The 21,940-nt window shown below is 39.2% G+C and overlaps 1 long non-coding RNA gene across 1 annotated transcript; it reads left to right on the top strand.

Moving 5' to 3' along the window:
• The first annotated feature begins 1,778 nt into the window (after positions 1-1,778).
• On the top strand, positions 1,779-21,196 carry LOC137654389 (uncharacterized). Its single transcript, XR_011046629.1, has 3 exons — positions 1,779-1,844; positions 13,278-13,396; positions 20,926-21,196. It is a non-coding gene; the product is annotated as an uncharacterized lncRNA (long non-coding RNA).
• Positions 21,197-21,940: the final 744 nt, after the last annotated feature.

Raw genomic sequence — 21,940 nt, forward strand, 5'->3', positions numbered from 1 at the left:
ACAGTATATATATATATATATATATATATATATATATATATATATATATATATATATATATATATATATATATATATATATATATATATATATATATATATATATATACAAAGCATCTATTATTCAACAGTCGTTTATGTTCACAATTATAGCACTATTTAAAGAAGACCTCCACATTACCATTAAATGAATCATCTCAACAAATTAGACCTAGTGATTACGCAAAGCTCTCTTCCGCTATCGGTAATTCGATGCTTCAAACTTTTGATGGACATCATTAATTACTTAAAAAGTATCATTTTTCGTAAGCTAAAATGAAGTTTATAATGAGCGCAAAAACTCATTAAAACAGCAATGAGTCATTTCCGGTTTATTGATGTGATGATGTCAGCAAATATTTACATAAGTTTTTTTTATCCCCCTTAGTTTTATTTTCCAACAATTCTATTGGTTTTATATTGCTTTTATTAAATTTTTTAAGCCATTGCGATTTCTTTATTTGCCATAAATACATAGTCAGGCCTTCTCCATCATGAAGCTCAATACTACTCAGTATTCTAGAAGTTTTATTCCAGCTGTGACCAAGTTGTGAAATGATCTTCCTAATCTGGTAGTTGAATCTGTATAACTCCAAAAGTTCAAATTTGCAGCAAATGTTTTCATGTTGACATGAATACTTTTATAATTTATATGTGAAATATCTGTTTTAATGTTCTTAAAATATCTTATTTCAATTGTTCATTATTTCATATCGATTATATGTTTCTTTATTTCCTCTCCTCGCTGGGCCATTTTTTCCTGTTGGAGCCCTTGGGCTTATAGGATCTTGCTTTTCCAACTAGAGTTTCATAGCTTATCAAATAATAATAATAATAATAATAATAATAATAATAATAATAATAATAATAATAATAATAATAATAATAATATATTTAAGGAGTTCTACAGCAATCAATTCTATGTAGGCCTATCTTAATCCTCGTAACATGAACTTCCTTAAATCTTTATTAATTTCCCTTAATTGATGTATGATCTTTATATTTCACTAGCTTTATCATTATCTCAGCAAATCTGAAGTTAATTCCTATTCATATTTCACTGGTAGAGATATGAGATACTCGTGAAGAGAAAATAAATACTAATGTTGTACCAAAGTTTCTGTATTAATCAAACATAGAAGAATTTGTCGTTTTTAATTTGAAGTAATGCATTTTACATAATACACACACACACACACACACACACACACACATATATATATATATATATATATATATATATATATATATATATATATATATATATATATATATATATATATATATATATATGTATATATATATATATATATATATATATATATATATATATATATATATATATATGTACATATATATATATATATATATATATATATATATATATATATATATATATATATATATATATATATATACATATATATATATATATATATATATATATATATATATATATATATATATATATATATATATATATATATATATATATATATATGTTCTGTTAAAAAAATATTTATTTTCATTTAGTCAATAGAAAAGATCTGGGGAAAAAGTCAGAAAAGTAGTTCCTGTCATTTCTTCCATCTTATCGTAAAATCGGCAGAGTTAAGTATACATTTAATATATCTTTTGTTTTATCTTTACATTGTAGTGATCAAAAGAAAGATACAATTAAATAAAGATTTAAAAAAAAAATTCCAAGTTCCAAATGTATTGTTCCGCACTCTGGTGGACGTGAACTACCTGCTCTTATTAAAGGAAAAGGAAAACATGATTATTTCCTTTATTACAACACTTTAGGTAATTAAATGCTACACATTTTTCCAAAGGTTAGTATATGCACTTCAGGTATTTTAAAGTATCTTTAGAGTTATTTTCAATTAAAAAAAGTCGATAGACGTGTTTGTAACGTTGGTAGGCTAACTCCCATTTGGGGCCACAGTCAAAATTCAAGACCTGTTTTCCATGTTACCAATATAATAACCAAGTCCAAATTCCGTTTACTGCAAAAGTCCAAGTCTGATGTATAATGAAAGGTGAATTTTCATTCGAGTTCAATCCAGCCCTGTTTGCATGAAACAATTTTTGTGTTTTAATATTACTTTTGCTAAAGAATCGTTGGTTTAATTATAGAACAGTACATTATTAGGTAGGACGTTAAAACTCTCATAGCTGAACAGATCTTTGCAATTACACTATTTTGAATCCCATATACTATTGGCGGAAGCCTTTATTAATGAAGTTACAAATTTTAATATAAAATAATACAATTTTTGCTCATTTATCATCTTGGCACAGACCACAGGAGCCTCTCCGGTATTATTGTAGAAATAGACGGAGCAAACTTTACTAATTATAAAATTGGGATATATGTAGAAAACTCCTATTTTCTTAGAAAATGACCTTTATTTCCTTTGCAAATAAATAATTTATAAGGTATATCTTATATCCTACGGTAATAGTGGCCACCCAGTGGGAATCAGGGGTTTTGAGTTGGGAAAATTTATTGGCGAATCAATAAATAATGGGAAAACTAACCTTTTATACTCTCTATAGTATTCTCTTGGATTCTTAGTAAATCCATAAAAAACTGCTCAAAAGAAAGGCGATCCCGGGTAAAACTTCAGAAGCATGACGTACTCGATACTTAAAGAAAATCACGTACATGGAAAGAGCATGTGAAAAGCTATGTAAAAAGTATAGTTTTTATGAGTTGGAACGAGGTTGATAAGTTTTTACCTCAATTTTTTTCTAAGTTGGGAGAGAGATTTCCTCTATGGCAATGTTTAATTTTGATGAGCCCTTTAACTCCCTTTCTTACGCAAGCACAATCGGTTCCAATTAGAGTTTAGTGGCCCAGAGCTGTGGTTACACTGGAGAGAGGTATAGTTAAAAGTAATATAAACAAACATAACTACGGAACTACTTTGCTTAGCAGTGTGAAATAATATCACAGAACTTGGAAAATTTCACTATTGTACTTGCTGTGAGTTAATCATTTTTTTCCTCATCATGCTTTTGTGCCAATAAAGAATTCAAAATTGTTTTGTTTTCACATGTTTTACCCAAGAAAAATATAAAATGCAACAAAAGCTCTGAGGGAGATTCTAAGGAAGTTTAACCTTGTAAGGGCACTGTCAGAATCTCAATTAATTGCAAGTTGCTTATAATTGAAAAAAAAAGTTGACAGACCCTTCTTCTTCCTCATTCATTTGGTTAACTAACTACTGTACTGTACTGCACTTGAATTGTTCAGTGTCTACTTTCTGTTTGGTAAAGATAGAAGAGAGACTCCAAAATCAGACCATTGTTCTCTAGTCTTGGATAGTGCCATATCCTTTGTAACTTGCTCTTCCACTATCTTTGGGTTAGAATTTTCTTGCCTGAAGGTACACTCAGGAACACAGTTTCCTTATTTCTTTTGCCTAACTGGACTATTTTCTCTGTTGGAGCCCTTTGCCTTGTAGGATTATGCTTTTCCTGCTAGGATAGGCTAGTAATGATAATAATAGTAATAATGATCTCTACATTTTTGGTATTAAGCTATAGATTATTCTCATAAATCTCACGTAGCATATTGACATCTTTTCCTTTTATTATGACACTCGACTTTTAAAAATCGGTAAAAATCTGAATTACTATAGTCCATTTCTTTTAGCGAGGCAGATTTGCGCCGACTCGCAGTGGTGCCCTTTTAGCTCAGAAAAGTTTCTTGATCGCTGATTGGTTAGAATTATCTTGTCCAACCAATCAGCGATCAGGAAACTTTTCCGAACTAAAAGGGCACTGCTGCGAGTCGGTGCAAATATGCCTCGCTAAAAGAAATGGACTATACTTGCTAATACCAAATTAAACTATGTAGATGGTCAAACGTTATTATTGGTGTGTTATATTTTTCTAATTGAGAGTTATGGTAATTTTGGTGGTGATGTACACCTAATTCTCCCAGGTTGGTTTATTTTACAATTGATTGTATACCTGTAGTGTATTAGATCTTAAAAAAATAGTAAAATCTTTTAGGTAGGCCTAAACCACCCAATAAGGCTCAAGTATCGTTATAGCTCCCATTTTATGGAGGACCCAGTTGTTGGGACGTTAGGTTAGGGTTGAGCACATAATGAATGCAATGCATTGGTCATGAAAGGAGACTTCCATGCATTTTGTCATAATCTCAACATCAGAATTCGTTGCTCATGTAATATTGCCAAAAAAAATCTTAAAATGTATTCAAATACACAGAGAATGTTTGGGAGGTCTTAGCCTAGGCATCATGTCCGGACTTAGCTAACTTGAACTCCTCTCCCATCTAGGGTGACCTAAGGCAATTCAATTTGAATCTAGTTAGATGGGTCTATCCTGACATGACCTTCCATAATATACAACCAAAATCATGGTCTAGACAAAATTTAAGGCAATTCTTTCAAAGTGTTACAGTACTACAGAATGCTCACTACTGTGTAAAGCAAAAATGGGGCTGCCTCATGTTCAATTAAGTTTTGCTACCTTTCCCTTTCTTACGACTTCTGAAAATCACAGGAATGTGTATTGTACTAACCCTATTTAGTGTAACTAAAGTTGCTGAATTTTGATCTAACTAGACTAAGGCAGCCCCACCCAATCTATTACAATGCAGTAGATTGAATCAAATTACTTAGGTATATCCTAGCTTGACCTACCACACGACATAAATCCGTTTAAAACCAACTTGAGCAGTTACCAAAGCTGTACTGTAGGCTACAATATAAAGTTTAGTAATATAAAAAATTATACTGTTTGTTTTGTTAAAACTTTACGTAAGGCACAACTAAGATTCTCAACATCACGCTTGGAAACTATAATAGTGTAGTTAGATATCTTGTCAATAGTGGCTTTGCTTATAAGTAGCAGGGCTCCGGATTCTCCACACTAGGCAACTCCACGCTCAGCGGTGTCGCTGATTAGTCCCAGTTTCACCTCTCTAAGTCTCACTTGATAACGTTTGTCAGTTACACTATATTGAACTGAGGAGGAATGTGCTATCATACTAAAAAAAAGAATAAACTTTTAGATTTTTCTTGAGCTGACGAATCAATTCGTCATAAGGCAACGGTTATGCTGCAATAGCAAATAATTAATTAATCAAATAATCAGTCTTTCAGTGAGTCGGCAACATCAAGCGCTGAACTCCACTGAGCCTCCTAGTCCCATAGCATCCACACTTTCATAGACTTCACAATTATTGTAATTTTTATATAGATATCACGGGCAAAATAGATAATAAAACACTTATATTGATTATCTATTACTTTTTATTACATTTTAATCGACATACATCATCTCTTAACAGTGTGGAATTTATCAGCACTCGGATTCCACATTCCACACATGATCAAGATGTGGAGTAGATTAGCCGTATCGATGACATAATTTCCACGTTTCGGCAGCCCTGATAAGTAGTGGTAGATATTTGAGTGGTTAGTTATGTTTTGTTCTAAATTTAACCCCTTTTACCCCCAAAGGACGTACTGGTACGTTTCACAAGAGCCATCCCTTTATCCCCATGGATGTACCGGTATGTCCTTGCAAAAAAATGCTATAAAATTTTTTTTTTCATATTTTTGATAATTTTTTGAAAAAATTCCGGCATTTTCCAAGAGAATGAGACCAACCTGACCTCTCTATGACAAAAATTAAGGCTGTTAGAGCAATTTAAAAAAAATATATACTGCAAAATGTGCTGGGAAAAAAATAACCCCCTGGGGGTTAAGGGTTGGAAATTTCCAAATAGCCTGAGGGTTAAAGGGTTAAAGAGGTAAGACAATAACAACTTGGGCGTAAAGTGACACAACTGTGAAAAAATTGTCGTAGGAAATCTTTTTCCTGCTTTATAAATCAATTGTGAATAATTGTGCCTATGCTATTGTCTTATGGGTTAGGACCTTTTAATCACTGTCATTTGTTCCGGCACTTTATACGAACCTTACACTCTTTACGTAGGAGTGTTATTTCGGCGAAACAGTGTAGCTGAAACCAGCCGTTTTGCAAGGTGTAACTACCCTTCGCTAGTTAGTGGATGGGGTTGGCAGAGGTAGACCAAGCGCTTGTAAACAATTGTCACTTTTTATTTCTGCTCGGTAAAGACGTATTCTTGTTTTGCGGTCAAAACCTTTTAACTGGTTTTCGATTAAAAGCAACTAGACTAATAGTTAAGAATTCCTTTTCTTTCAGATGGTCACCCCAAATTTTTTTTTTGTATGAACTCCGTTGCTTCCCTTAGCGAAGCATCTGTGCCCACCTCTGATAGCATTCTCTTCTGTTGCCACTTGTGGCATCTCCTACTTCCTTTGGGGCTTTTGTGTCTCCCAGATAAGTAATGATTCCAAGAGTCTTACAGTTTACTGCTGCACTCTTTGCTTCTGCTCACTTTCGTTCCTGCAGCTTCGCTGTAGAAACAAGAGCAGTGGCTGACTGGTTCCCTTCTGGGTTTTGGAGTCTGGTTGATCCCTTCGGGATGAACCCAGAAACTAGATTCTGCTACATTTCACAGGCAACACTAGTTATCAAACTTCAACTTGAGCTTGTAGATCGCTGCCCGGAGGTCCGCCTCCAGGTGTTGGACAACTTAACCTTCCGAAGGAGAGTTCCCCTCCACCAGCTACTGTCCAACAATCCAACTGCTAAGGGGAGAATTTTGACAGTGGCAACTGGTTTGTCACCTTTCCCGCCCGTAGGAGAGGCTGCCTGCGCCTAGGTGGTTGCCCCCCCCCCACCTCGGGGGGATTCCTCCGGGGGGAATTGGATTAGTCTATGCCCCATTCTTGCTCTTCAGAACAAAGCCCAAGGGAGCTTGGTGAGGAAGGATTTATGTTCTTGACCTAGAGATCATGACGTCCCTGGCATTTAAAAAGATCCTTTCTGTGACGTAGATTCTACAAGAGGGGCTATGGAAGAAACAATCTACTGTATCTTCACTGCCCATTACCTGTGAGATATGACCCACAGGTCCCTTGACACTTTCTTGGTAGCTTGCCAATCATCGCCAACCAACGCGTTGGGTTTCCATGCTTCAGCACTCCGTGAAGCAAGGCGTCGTGCCAGAACGGTGTTCGTCCACCCGCATTCCCACAGTCCACCGCCCAGCATCACGTAAGGCGCCTACGAAGGTTCCTTCAGTAAGTGCTTGTCAGTGCTCGTCCAAGCATCAACGTTTATCAGCGCTCACCCAAGCGTTGGTGTTCGCCGCGTCATCGCTTGCCTGCAGGTCAGCAATGGGTGCTGCACCATCACTCTCCAAAGCGTCAGCTGTCGCCCACGTGTCAGCGTTCTCCTACGCATCGGCACTTGCCTCACCATTGCATCAATGCTCGTCAGCTTGCCAACGATCGCCAGTTCGTCAGCGTTCTCCCATTCTCAAACGCTCTCCACCGCGTCGGCATTCACCATTAGGCAATGCTCACCAACACGTAGATGCTAACCAACGCAGAAACACCTTCCAACACTTCAGCAACCTTGGGTTGCTAAACAGGCAGAGCTCAATGCAAAAGACAGCAGCCACCATCATCCTTCAACTTCCAAGAAATTGCAGCAGACCTCTAAGACACAGGTAGATGATCACAGAGGAAAGGAGCAGGAGCGGAAAGGTAAGTCGTTGCCCCCCAGAACATCGGTCCTCTTCGAGGAAAAGCAGAATTCTTCTCCAAGTCACCGTCACCATATTCCCCTCCCTGCAAACACATATCAGCACGACCGGCGGGAAAGGAGGAAAGGGACAATCTAAGGGAATTCAAGATCCCAAAGTTACCAGCCCACAAGGTGAACCAAAGATGAACCCTAAAATTAGATCTTCAGTTCCTGACAAGACTCCTCAAAGGGAACCTTCAGCTTCCTTCCCTTCAGGGGATTTATCAGACAGCCATGGTTCGGAGCTGTCCTTGGTAGCCCCTGACAACCCTCTGCGACCTTCGGTTCCAGTAGATGCATGGCAAGGGACTTGGAGTGTCTCCCCCCTGAAGAGGAAAAGAGAAGTTACTGAGGTTACAACTTCTTCAAGGATAAATCTGACATCAGTTAGGCCGTCAAGAACAAGATCAAACCTGTGGTTCTTAGACTCCCCTGTTCTCTTGGCCCTGCATCACTGCTGCCAAGAGTATCGCGTGAGGTGGATTCCGTTCCAGACTCCCCGTCATCTTTTGAGGAAGACCTTTCCCATGATAATAGTGTCACTTCTTCAGAGTTTTCCAGGAAAGCCAGACCATTCAGGCCTTCAATGCTGGAAACCTTCCTTCCTCCTCGTAAGGGAGTCTAGGGATTTCAAGACATTGTCTAAGTCCTCTGTGAGGACTCCGGACCCGCAGAGTAGGTCAGGACAGTCAGCCATCCTAATCTTGACAACCCACCCCAAGACGAGTTCCCGGTGGTGGATGACGGAGACCTCGCTGCCAGCCCTGCTTCAGAAAGAGAACAGAAGGATTCTGAACACGCCTTTTGGCACTTTCTCGCTTTGATGAGGGCCCTCAACGGGTGGTCTGACCCAGAGTTGGCTCCTCAGGAGGGCAAAGACGCTGTCTTAGACTGTGTCTGTGGCACTCAAAAGCCCACTAAGTCCAGTGCAGCCCTGCCTTGGTCTCAGGGACTGAAGAGTGCTTGACTTAAGATTGCTTCTCAGCTCTCGGAGTTCTCCTTCCTTCAATCAGGTTCATCTGCCAAGCTCCTCCCCCCTCCTCGTGTCCAGCAGAGGTATTATGAGGTCTTGGATGAGCCTCGACCAGCTCTTCCTCTTCATCATTCCTTGGAGGTATTGACTAAGGGGATCTCTCTAATGACACTTACTGGCTGTCAGGTCACGGCTTTGACGGCGGAGATCCTTAACCAAGATAAAGGTAGCAAAATACGCCATGCGGGCTATTTCGTGGCTGGATCTGTGGTTAGGATCCTTGGGAATTCTGGTACGAATGGAGGATTTTTCCAAAGAAAGTACCAGGGAAGCGATGGAGACGTTCCTCCTCTCAGTACTCGAACTATTGAGTTCCTGGCCCACCAAGTGGTGAACTTGTGGGCCAACACCATCCTCAAACGCAGGGACTCGGTATCCGAGAGGTTCCATCACCAAGTTGCTAATGCCAAGATCGTAAGGCTCAGGAACCCCTCTTTGGAGGGTTCCTCTTTGTTCGAGCCTAGGGACGTAGAGCAGGCTGCGGAAAGGTGGAGGAAGTCCCACTAGGACTCTCTCCTCCATAGGGCCCTAACATCCCGGCTTTACAGACCACAAGCTCCGCAGCCCAACCAGCCTAAAGCCTTGACAAACAAAGCGGCAGTGAAGAAAGAGGTGTCAAAGAAGTCCTTTCGGACCAAAGACAAGAAAGGCAGTACAGTAAGTCCTTTCAAGGAGGGAAATATCCTAGAGGGAGCGGCCTTGGCCGCAAACGATAGGACATTCCTGGGCTTCTTCAGTCGCCACTTTCTTGTAAAAGAGGCGTCTGGAGACCCGTCATTGCCCTCTAGGCTCTGAACAAATTGGTCAATCAGACTTAGTTTAGCATGGAGATGGCACACACGGTCAGACAAGCGTAAGACCAGTGGACTTGATGTGCACACTGGACCTAAAGGATGCATACTTCCAGATTCTAATCCATCCGTCTCCTTCGTTATCTGGACGACTGGCTGATCCTAGCAGACTCGTGGCAACCCTTCTTCAGCACCGAGACAAGCTCCTGAGGCTTTGCCAAGGTCTGGGGATCATGATAAACCTTGAGAAGTTGTCCTTGCTTCCCACTCAGAGACTGGTATACCTAGGAATAATTTTAGACACCAATCTCCACAAAGCCTTCCTATCAGACGACAGGAAAATGAGGTGACCCTTTATCAGACGAGAAAAGCTCCCTGCCCAGAAGTAACAATGTCTCCTCGGACACCTATCATCCCTGGCTTGTCTAATTCCCAATGGCCACCTCAGGATTCAATCTTTCCAGTGGTGACTGAAGTTCAATTGGAATGAAGCCTTGGATTCCCTGGACATTCTGATCCCCATAGGACAAGAGGAATGGAGTGACGTAGAGTGGTGGGTGGCAGACGAGAACCTGCAAAACAGTGTAGATCTTCTCGTCCTCCCCAAGACTTGATGCTGTTTTCTGATGCATCAAAAGAAGGTTTGGGGGCCCCATGTTCTGCACCACACGGCCTCAGGCCTCTGGTCAGTCCGGAAAGTACCCTCACATAAATCTCTTAGAGATGAAGTCCATCTTTCTGGCCCTTCAACAGTTCCATCAGTTCCTGGCGGGCCACTCAGTAGTGGTGATGAGCGACAACACCACAGTAGTGGCTTACATCAACAAATGAGGTACTTTTTCGCAGCGCCTATCCCATCTAACAGTCCACTTGGTGCCACTATCAGCCCGCTTCATCCCAGGCAAAAGGAATGTGCTTACCGGCAATCTTAGCAGAGCATCTCGGATAGTGGGTTCCGAATGGTCTTTGGATCATCAAGTAGCTAACAAAGTCCCGACTTTGTGGATTTCTCCGACAGTGGACCTGTTCGCACCGGCCGTAAACTTAAGGCTCCCGCTATACTGCTCCTCAGTCCCAGACCCCAAGGCACTCTGGCAAGATGCATTTCAGCAATGGTGGGACAACATTGACGTTTACGCCTTTCCCCCATTCTGTCTGATGAGAAAAGTTCTCAACAAGGCCAGAACATCAGCCAACCTATCAATGACTCATACAAAGCTCTGCTATGGCATCATGCGTAATATGTTTCTGATAGAGCTCCCAAGAGCACTCCCTCCACGACACGATCTACCGAGACAACCCCACGTAAACATCCACAAAGCCGTAGCCTCGCTATGACTTCATGCCTGGAAACTATCCAGCATTCCCTCACTCAGAGTGTATTTTCGCAACAGGTTGCGAAGAGGATGTCTGGATGCCTGCGTAAGTGCTCATCAGCTGTCTACCGGGCAAAGTGGAATGTCTTTTGTGGTTGGTATTGTGGAAGGGGTTTCTCTCCACTCGAGGCCATTATTCCATCAATAGCGGAGTTCCTCGTGTATTTGCGGGAGGAAATGTGCCTTTCAGTTTCGGCAGTGAAAGTCTATCGCTCAGCCTTGAGCTCTGCCTTCAAACTGAAAGGAATGGACACCTCTTCATCACTAGAACTTTCCTACTTGCATGGAGTTAAGAACTTACCTGTCCTCAGTCAAAAGTGAGACCTCCCCCTTGGAACGGGGTTTAAGTTCTCCGGTCTCTAAATTGGCCTCCCTACGAAACATTATGCCTGGCAACAGATCGGCACCTGACTTGGAAGACTGTGTTCCCACTCGCTTTGGCCGCTGTCAAACGAGTTAGTGAACGTCATGGTGTCTCATACGACATCGCTTATTCAAGGGGATGGGGAGAGGTAACGTTTGGCTTCGTCCCCAAGGTAGTTGTCGTGACTCAGAATCCAGGGGTGTCGAATCCTAGATTTGACTCCTGCCGGATAACAAGTCTGCGCTCCGTAACTGACGATCCAGATCATGTGTTAATGTGCCCAGTTATGAGTTTGAGGCTCTACCTCAAGAGAACACCAGGAGCCCGCCCCCGGTGGACCTTCGCTTTTTGTCAGCACTGGGAAAAACAATAGGCGGATCACCAAGAACCCTATCTGCATGGATTCACAGTCATCGATCACGCTGTAAATCCATATCTCCTACAACACGTCAACCAATAGCTCATGATGTCGGGCATAGCCACTTCCCTGGCCTTCAAAAGGAATTACTCTTGATGCAGGTTCTACAAGCAAGGGTGTGGAAGCGCTAGACGACTTTCACAGCACATTACCTGCAAGACGTTGCCCACAGGAAACTCTATACTGTACGTTCTCTCAGTCCTGTGGTAACTGCACAACATCTGGTTTAGTACCTCAAGCTCTTTATTGGACAAGTACCAGAAGGTTGAGGGCATTGCTACTTGGTTTTAGTCTGTGTAAATGAAAAGGAATGACTGGCTCTCTTCTTTTGTTCATCCTCCCCTATTTTGTTCTTCCTCCCCTCTCTTGGGGAAAACAACATCCTGGGTTCTCTGCAAAAGCTGGCCTCGACCACTGCAGGTAAACCATAGCTCCCTTGTGTACCTTGTATTGTGTCAATACTGTACTGTTACGTCCCCATACGCTAGCGAGGTGGTACTGGGAAAGTCTTGGACAACTTGGTTATTTCCTACAAGACTCTGAATAACTTTACCTTGACAGTTACACTGGTAATAAGTCGGCACACAGCTTTCGTAAGCTGCAGACCTTGCGTAGCAAGGTTTAATGAAGTGTTTTTTGTTACTAACCTACTCAAGAAAAGGAGACCCTGGGAAGAGCCAAAAGCCAGATTGGCAGGGACAGTCTACCTCCTAATGGGTGAGTCACGTCTATAAATAGCGTAGGTTTGTATTACAGTTACGGAACAAATGACAAATTTGGAAGTAATTTTTATTTTTCCTAACGATATAAACCGTTAGCTATTTATACAAATTTACCTGCCAACCCTGTCCCCCTTGAAGTCCTACCTCAAAGCAAAGTGAAGCACAGTCACAGGTGTGTGAGTGTGAGAGGGGTAGCTGGTTAACACACACACACACACACACACACACACACACACACACACACACAAACACACACACACACACACACACACACACACACTAGCAGGATGAGTAGTTAACCCTCCCTAAATATTAATGGCTAGTCCTTTCAGCTTCGCCGAAAGAATACCTCTATAAGTAGCTAAAGGTTTGTATTGTTAGGAAAAATACAAATTATTTCCAAATTTGTAATTTTTCCTAACTATACAAACTTGTAGTTCTTTACACAGACTTTTACCCGCCATTACCTAATCCCTAGGAGAATTTTCTGACTGCGATCAAAGTGGGAAAGATATGAGTGAGAGGGGGGAGAGATGCTTCTCCCGCTACCACTGGTTAACAACCAGGTTGTTGTTGACACTAAAAGATTTTATAGCCATATGTGACCTAGTGCTGATTTCTTCTCCCATTGTAAAGAACCACAGGTTTGTATACTGTAGTTAAGAAAAATACAAATTATTTCTAGATTTGTGATATTTATTAAACTTTAAACATGATATTCAATCCATTAATATAATTGAATAAGTAACATTGCATTTGAAAGGTCATTTTAGATCATTATAAAATCATGAACGTTATGTACAACTTGTTTATATGATGATAATAAATTGGAGAGATTTTAAAATGTTTTCACTTTTTGTTTTATTTCAGGTGCATCTTGAGGAAGGACTTATGAGAGTCTGAAAATTGAAGGTTAATAATTTTGCTACTCTTCAATGACAGTATTGAATTATAAAAACCAGCTAGCTGCATTAACTGGAGTTTTAAAGGTATGTTAATAAAGAGCTGCTGCTGCTGCTTCTTTTTGTCTGCATCTTCTCCACTTTTCTATGTGGGGTCGATGTTTCTGGCCAACTTTCTAGAGCATTTTTAGTTATTTGAAAGGTACATTATTATGAAAATTGTTGGCTTGTTAGTAGATTGAGGTCAAATTGACTTTCAAGTAAATTAAAATTGGATTAGACTTTTTATGGATTATGATGATTATAGATTCAGTGGATATCATTAGGATAAGTAAGTTTTTAGATTGAGTCTGATTTAATTTAAATCATAATTTGATTCATTATAAGTTATTCAAGTTAGAATTTTCTAGGTATTAGATTCCAGTAATATTGTCTTCTTTCTCTACTGCAATGACAATTATTAGTTGGACCCATTATAGATTTTACCCATTGAAGCAATTACAGGTTTTAGATGCTCTTGTTAGTAGACTTAAGCAGTATTGGATTACTCATGAATTTTTTGTAGGTAGTAGGTTGGCCAGGGCACCAGCTGCCCATTGAGATACTACTGCTAGAGAGTTATAGGGTCCTTTGACTGGCCAGACTACTACATTGAATCCTTCTCTCTGGTTACGATTCTTTCCCTTTGCCTACACATACACCGAATAGTCTAGCCTATTCTTTACATATTCTCCTCTCCTCATACATCTGACAACACTGTGATTATCAAACAATTCTTCTTCACCCAAGGGGTGTAATTGTTCAGTGGCTACTTTCCTCTCGGTAAGGGTAGAAGAGACTTTAGCTATGGTAAGCAGCTCTTCTAGGAGAAGGACACTCCAAAATCAAACCATTGTTCTCTAGTCCGGGGGGTAGTGTCATAGCCTCTGTGCCATGGTCTTCCACTGTCTTGGGTTAGAGTTCTCTTGCTGAAGGGTACACTCGGGCACAGTATTCTATTTAATTTCTCTTCCTCTTGTTTTGTTAAAGTATTTATAGTTTATTTTGGAAATATTTATTTTAATGTTACTGCTCTTGAAATATTTTATTTTTCCGTTTCCTTTCCTCACTGGGCTATTTTTCCTGTTAGGGCCCCTGGGCTCATAGCATCCTGCTTTTCCAACTGGGGTAGCTTAGCAATTAATAATTATGATAATAATGTGGAATTATATTGGCAATAAATCGGGATATTGTTTGATTTCCAATGCATGTTCCTACTCAAATACAAACCCCTGTCTGTAATAGGAGTATGATTTCAGCTTGGCTAGAACTTTGCTGTAAAGATATATAATGAGGTATCAGTAATAAACTGGTGTGTGGCAGGGAAGTCCCGTCCCCTTGCCAGCACACTAAGAAGCCACTTTGACTTCAAGCTACTTGGTCATACACACATAAGCTTAGTGTCTCCATATCTAGACTATTTAACTTATTCTTTCTCTTTACCAAGTTAAAGTGTGTTTGTAATAGAGAGACCATGTGTGGACAAGTGATCCTGCACTGATGTTCCTGGACATATTGTAAGTGTGGAACTTTCATGAGTGGGCAGGCATTTTTTCTTGCCTCTTCCAGTACCCAAAATTTTTACCCTTTTCAGTCACCCTCTGTGGTATTAATGTAGATGGATAATAGTTTTGATCTCCCTTGTTGGTAAGCTATGAGAGAGACTGGTAACTGATTACCCAGAAGAGGCAGCTATTCCCTGCTCTTTGTCTCATAATGAACCTCGGACCTAAGTTGACAACAATGCTAAGGAAGTGGTCATAAGGAAACACTGGCCTTCTGCAGGCTTGGAGGGCATCTCCTCAAAGCATAAAATGCAGTAAGTCTGTGGGTAATTCCAGGCTGGTATCTTCCTCTCTTGTCACACGGGGAGAGGAAATCCCTATTTTGGACAAATCCTCCTCATCTGTAGTCCCAGTGGCTCAGACCATGGAAACACTGACAACAACTTCAAGGAAGGAGAAATAACATCGAACCTCTCCTCTCATTGGTCTAAATTAATCAACCTTTGCTGATCCCTGTACACCCTACAAAGGTGAAAAACATACACTGTGAAGCTGCACTTTTGATAGCAATATGTGAGACCTTTCATGTTCACCCATCTCTTAGCATGTCCACACACCCACCTATATGTGGGTACTCAACATGTTCACCTATTCGTGTGCTAATCTTTTCTAGAGTACCCATTGCCGTTATGCGTGCTCCTAATCACGAGCACCCATTACCTGTGCTGGGTCTGATTACTAGTCCCCATTGCTTGCGCACAACCACCCCCCATTGCCTGCCTGCGCACTGTATTGTACACTTACTCTCGGCCCTTCCCCAGTGCGTGAGCAATCTTATGTAGATGCGTTTCTTTGCTCACTCTAAAACGTAGAGATACTTTCCCCAGGGCACACCTGCCCTTCTGCTGAAATATATTCTTCTGTCTGCATGTCCTCTTCTATTACAGTGTGCTCTAAGCAGACTAAGCACTCTGCACACACATCAGTGTAAATACAACTCTCTGCACTCACACGTGGATGACGATTCATCACTATAGGCAGGCTCATCTATTCTCTTTCATCCAGCTACTCATGATCGCTCACCTGATCCTTTTATGGTATGAGAAAGTACATTGGCCTACATGAGCTCGCATCCTCAACCTCAATCCCTCACACTGTAGGGCAGTCTCCTCGCCTGTGATCCACATCGCTTGCCTGTTCACGACTGACCAACATTATGGCACTCGCGTTATTGTGGTTTGTGGACTGTGGCCAGATGTAGCACGCAGACTGCCTAGTATCTGAATCCCGACCACACTCCAATGTTCACTACACAAAAAAGATGAAATGGTGGAATACCCAAAAATCTCGGCAAAAGGTAAATAATCATTAGAACTAGGCTCTTTTCCTGCCTTGAACTTTCTGAATAGAGAGGTAGTATGACCATTTATTTAACTCTGGGGAAAATCAGCCATCTATATTAAATAGCTCTATCTTCTTAAGGTAAGATCTCCTCAAGCTTAAGTAAACTTTAAGAACATTAGGAGAAAAAAAAAAACTAAATCAACTCCAGGATGGTGAACAGGACATTGTGGGAGGAAATGTATTGAAGAAAAAAATATTAAAAAAAAATGTAAATGCCAAAAAAGATAGGGTGAGAAAAACTTTGAATGTGAATTTACAGTCCTACAATAACTAGACTAGAAATAATAGGAAAATCCCCCCCCCCAATAAAAAAAAATAAAAAAAAAACTGCCCACACATTGGACACTCCCATAACAATATAACACACTGTACTCACAATCAGGGATAATTTAAAGATGATTATCTAAATGCAAATTCAAGCTACTGGACAGTATTAAAATGAAGTTACAACTGGTTATCCCGTAACAGCATAAACAATGCGGATGATCTTGAATGCAGCTTTTAAAGGGCTGGGGGCCAAAGAACAATGAGCAATTGTCGACTTGAAAACTGTTAATGCCTGTAAGACACATTTTGTTTACTAAAATTATTACAATTACCCTTTCCTATCAGTGCTATTTTTATTTTCAATAGCAGTCGGTGCCATACAATTTTTCTGTAAAGACCGAAGGTTCTGAAGGAAGTGCACCTTTGCAAGTTAATGAATTATTATGCACTCAAAACCCAACCCAAGCACTGGAACTGGAGTAGTGCTGTATATCCAGTAAGGAGTTTTAGAGAACCCAAGAGTCACATTAAAGAATAATGACACTATGATAGGGAAACATCTGTTAGTGAAAAGCATCATTGTGTAATAAAAACTAATTATCGGTAAATGCTATCCAGCTTCAAGCATAATTTCCCCAAAAGTTTCACCTACTGTCTGTAATGTACATGGAATCAACAAACTTTTTTTTTTTTTTTTTTTTTTTTTTTTTTTTTTTTTTTTTTTTTTTTTTTTTTTTTTTTTTTTTTTTTATCATCTTGTGTCAGTCCAGTATTCCACAGGCCAGACAGGTTGAGGATATGCACAAATTAGGAACTGTTAAACTGCGTGACTGTAATTCTAGCTACCATCTCTAAGCCCTACAGGGAGTAGGGTGTATCGTCAGCCACCTGTTAAATGAGCAAAAGGAATTTTGAGTGATGTACTGGACATAAACAAATTAAACGGTACAAAAAATATCCAATGAAAGTAAAACATTATACACATACAAGCTATGCATTAGAAATAGAAAATAAATAAAATGACAAATTTGGAAGTAATTTATTTTTTCTAGCATACATTATTTCTATAACGTAGCATTGAAAAGTCTCCAGTATGTACCTAAATGTACATGCACGCTTTGGTCGAGGTGAGATCTCTCAAGTTATGTTTTTTCTTCTCGGTTATGGTTAGCAATTCATTGTGAATAAGGGAATTTAAGGAAGATAAAAGGTACTGTATTGCAGTTTTCCCACTGACAGTTTGTGTAACCTGCTAATATACTATTTAGTTACTGTTAACAGCATTCCTTTTGCTTATTATTCCCTCGCTAGTGTGTAGTAGTAATGTCGTCATTGTAACTTAGGAATGAAACATCGTTGCTTACCATCGAGGGAAGGAGAAATATTCCATTACATCTGCTGTTCATCTCTAAGAGCTAATAGCGAGTCTTTGCATTCATTGGAGTTGGTGCACACTGCTAGTCTAAAGAAATTAAAAGGACGCTGCCCTTCTTTTTCCCTTTTTTTGTACAATTGGTCCTTCAAGACCGTTTAATAGGAGTTAAAGTTTCCCAATCTTTCACTGTTTGCGATTGCACTCTCCTATGGGAGCATAACCTCACCTTTTTGCCATAACAATCATACTGGAATGCCATCTCACCTATTTGTGATTGCAACTTTCTATTATTTTTTGTGAATGTGTACTTCTTGAGTGCCACCACATTTGATCAACTCCTTTCACCTCAGCTGTTCACAATACTGTGTATCAATGGAAGTGTCACCTCACTTGCTCGCAAGAGTGCTCTCCAATGGGAGCACCACCTCATCTGCTCGTGAAAGCACTCCCCTACCGGAGCATCGCCTCGCCTCTGGGGGCCAGCGCTCACATTCATTAGACTTGAAACGTTCACATGCTAGTACACTCCTGTGTATTTGCTCTTGAGGGCACTTGCCACCTGGTCATAAGTACTTCCCCAAGTTGTACGCGCTCATTCAATCTTGATTTTACACCACTTCGCACTCAAGTACGCTCCGAGCGATCTCTAGATCGGGAACACTTTACCATTCTCACATGGCCTTCTAGAAAGCTACATTCAGATAAAAGCTCATATTCCCTTTTGAACAAGGCAAGAAATTTTAGAATTCTTCACTCGCTGACAAATTTCACTAGGCAAGTAAAGTAAATACTTAACGAGAACAATCCTTCCCGAAGATATGTATTGATTTACAAGTTCCTACACACTGGCTGCCTGTCCTCTCTCTTAACAAGAACGTGTATGCACACTGCTGGTTGGAGTAAGGGCCTCTCTTCTTTTCTTGCATGAGTGCCCTCTAAACTTTTAATCTGAACTCCCTCTATTTTCATCCTTGTGGCATTAGGTCTCCATGTGCTGTATCCCCACGCACTGGATCTTCACTCACTCAATCTCCAAGATATAGGGGAATTCAGTTTTTGAAGTGACATAAAACTGGGATAAGCATGTCTCCTGACCTGTTAAGTCTAATGTACACATTAAGATAACAAAAATTTAATTTGTTTCATGAAGTTTTTTTAGACCAAACTTTTTTCACTTCATATTTTAAGTCTTTTAAATTATGGTTTAATTTTTATATATTACCTAGAACACCTGCTTATTTAGTTGCTCTAGGTAATTCATTATTTATTTAGTTGCATACCCAGGCAAATTCACATAATTCATTAAATGCTTTATATTACTGATGGGTTTGTATAAACTTTTACAATCCTAATATCAATATAGAAATCTGTAAAAATCATATTTCAAATTCACTTAGAGGAATACAGTAAAAGATTAAGTCCTGAACCTATGGTAGTTTTTATTAATTCTTAGGATTGTAGGATAGAATGCTTAACCCAAACCATTGTTTATTAAATTATTAGATACAATATACATGAGGCTTAAGAATCATACAGAGTCAAAATACTTGGAGCTTGCAATTGTGAGCCATGCTGACTCTTGCCAAAGATTCGGTGAAGTAAACTCAGTATAATACTCTAGTCAAAACAATAATTAATTTGTTAGTTGATATAAATTTAGTAATTTCACTTAGATAATAATAGACTGGCCAAAGGACAAATGCAGGATAGGGCAGCCAATGGTTTATAAAGGCACGATTATATACATTAATGAATGAATAAGGTTGGATAGATTTTTCATTGATTTAAGAAAAATCTTAATCATTAGCAAAAGACACACACATGTATTAACAGTTGAATGAGTAGAACTTCAAAAGTTCAAAGTTGGAGCAAATATTTTTATGTTGACCAGGCTGACATGAGTCTTTTTATAGTTTATATATGACATATCTGTTTTTGACGTTGTTAATAGTTTATACAGGACATATCTGTTTTGACGACGTTACTGTTTTTAGAATGATTTATTGTTAATTTATTCTCATCATTTATTTATTTCCTTATTTCCTTTCCTCACTGGGCTATTTTTCCCTATTGGAGCCCTTGGGCTTAAAGCATCTTGCTTTTCCAACTAGGGTTGTAGCTTGGCTAGTAATAATAATAATAATAATAATAACATAAAAGATGTGACTTCAGTGAGATCAGGTTGTCAGTTTGATAGTGTTGGATAAGTTAGTCTATGGATGAAGTATATCCAGGACGTCAAAAACTATAACGTTGGATAAGCTTGTCAATAAACTAATCAAGAATGGGTGGTGATAAGTTTTTCCTTAATTTAAGATAAGATAATTAAGCTGGTTCATTGATTGAAGGTTCACCTAACCAGAAAATCCTCATAGATACTGTAAATAAATTAATATGATAGGATAGCTGTACTTTAGGAGGATTCATAAATTATATAATGGAAATTTAGTATGTCATTTCAAATACGAGATTGATACAATTGCTTGATAGCATTAGGAAGCTACATGTATTTTTTTTTTTTTTTTTTTTTAGTAGAGTGAAAACACCACTAATTGTCTATTTGCACATCACTCTACTCTTGTATACTAAGTAATATTTTACAACTGAAACTTTTACCGTTCAGTAAATATCATTTTTGTTCAGAATTTTTTCACCTTTTATATAGTTCTTTTATGAGTATTGTGTGTGTGTGTGTTAGACCAGGTATCCTCTGTGGTATAAGGTTTTATTCAGGGAATGATGGGTTATTGAGTACCTCTTGAAGAAAATTGAAGGATAAGGAGAGTTCTGTTAGTCATTGGATTACCAGAGGCAGCATTAGATTGTAGTTGTGGAGTATTTCCTTGTAAGGTTTTAGGAGGTAATACTTTTCTATTTATACTTTGTTGTAATGTTTTCTATTATAAATGTTATGTATATCCTTAGTTTGTCATTATTTCTATTTTATATTTAATAAAGTGCACCGTAAAATATTTGAATAAAACTGTTATTTCTGTACAATTACCGGTAACATCTATTTTTTTCAGACTAGAATCGTCAAAAAAGAAGAAATTGTATAGTCTCATGCTGTAAACGTAATTAAACAAATCTCCAAGTATAATGAAATATCCTCTTTGACGTTAAGATGAAGATCATCAGTGAGCAATTGGAGATTAACAACAGAAAAGATTCCATACCGTTTACAAGGAAGACAAGTGTCCAGTCTATCATCAGACTTTTCTGTATTGATAAAATAGCCTTAAGAGAAATATTACAGGACTATAGATATCTTGAAATACTCAATTTTAAATATTTAACTTAGCCGGTGAATATATAGCTGCAACTCTGTTGCTCGACAGACAACTCTACGGAAAAACTCGCCAGCGATCGCTACACAGGTTGCGGGTGTGCCCAACAGCGCCATCTGTCGACCAGATACCCAGCTCTTATGTAAACAAAGACTCAATTTTCTCTCTGTCGACAAGACGTACTTTACTCGCTGTTGCTAAACTGGAGTTTTTCACATCTAATTGGTTAAGTACTATATTCTAGTTTTGAGCTTTCGCTGTGCAGGGTTTTTCTTCAAATAAATCCTTGAACTCTTTTTTTGTATCGGATTCTTTGTTGATGACTTAGATCGTTTTTTGGAATTTTCCCTTGACCAATTCAAAATGGCTGACCCTTCACAAGTTCCCAAATTTAGGAAATGCAATGCTAGGGACTGTTCTAGGCGTCTTCCGAAGGCTTCTATCGACCCTCACACTGTTTGTTCCAATTGTCGGGGTAAAACCTGTCAATTGGAAGATCGGTGTGAGGAGTGCGTTGGGCTTTCGGAATTCGATTTTATCGAATTTCAAAAGTACACACGTAGGGTAGAGAGAGATAGAGTTAGGAGAAGTTCTTCTCGTTCTATTGATGTATCCTCTCCTCATGCCCCACAACCTATTCCTTCCCCTGTAGTGGTTGCTCCTAACCCCCCTCCTGGCACTCAGGAACCTTCGATGGCTGACATGATGCGTGCCATCCAGGCTCTGGGTGAGAGAGTTGAGTCCCTTGCTAGTG

Source organism: Palaemon carinicauda, chromosome 15 (genome assembly GCF_036898095.1).
Source record: "Palaemon carinicauda isolate YSFRI2023 chromosome 15, ASM3689809v2, whole genome shotgun sequence".
NCBI lineage: Eukaryota > Metazoa > Arthropoda > Malacostraca > Decapoda > Palaemonidae > Palaemon > Palaemon carinicauda.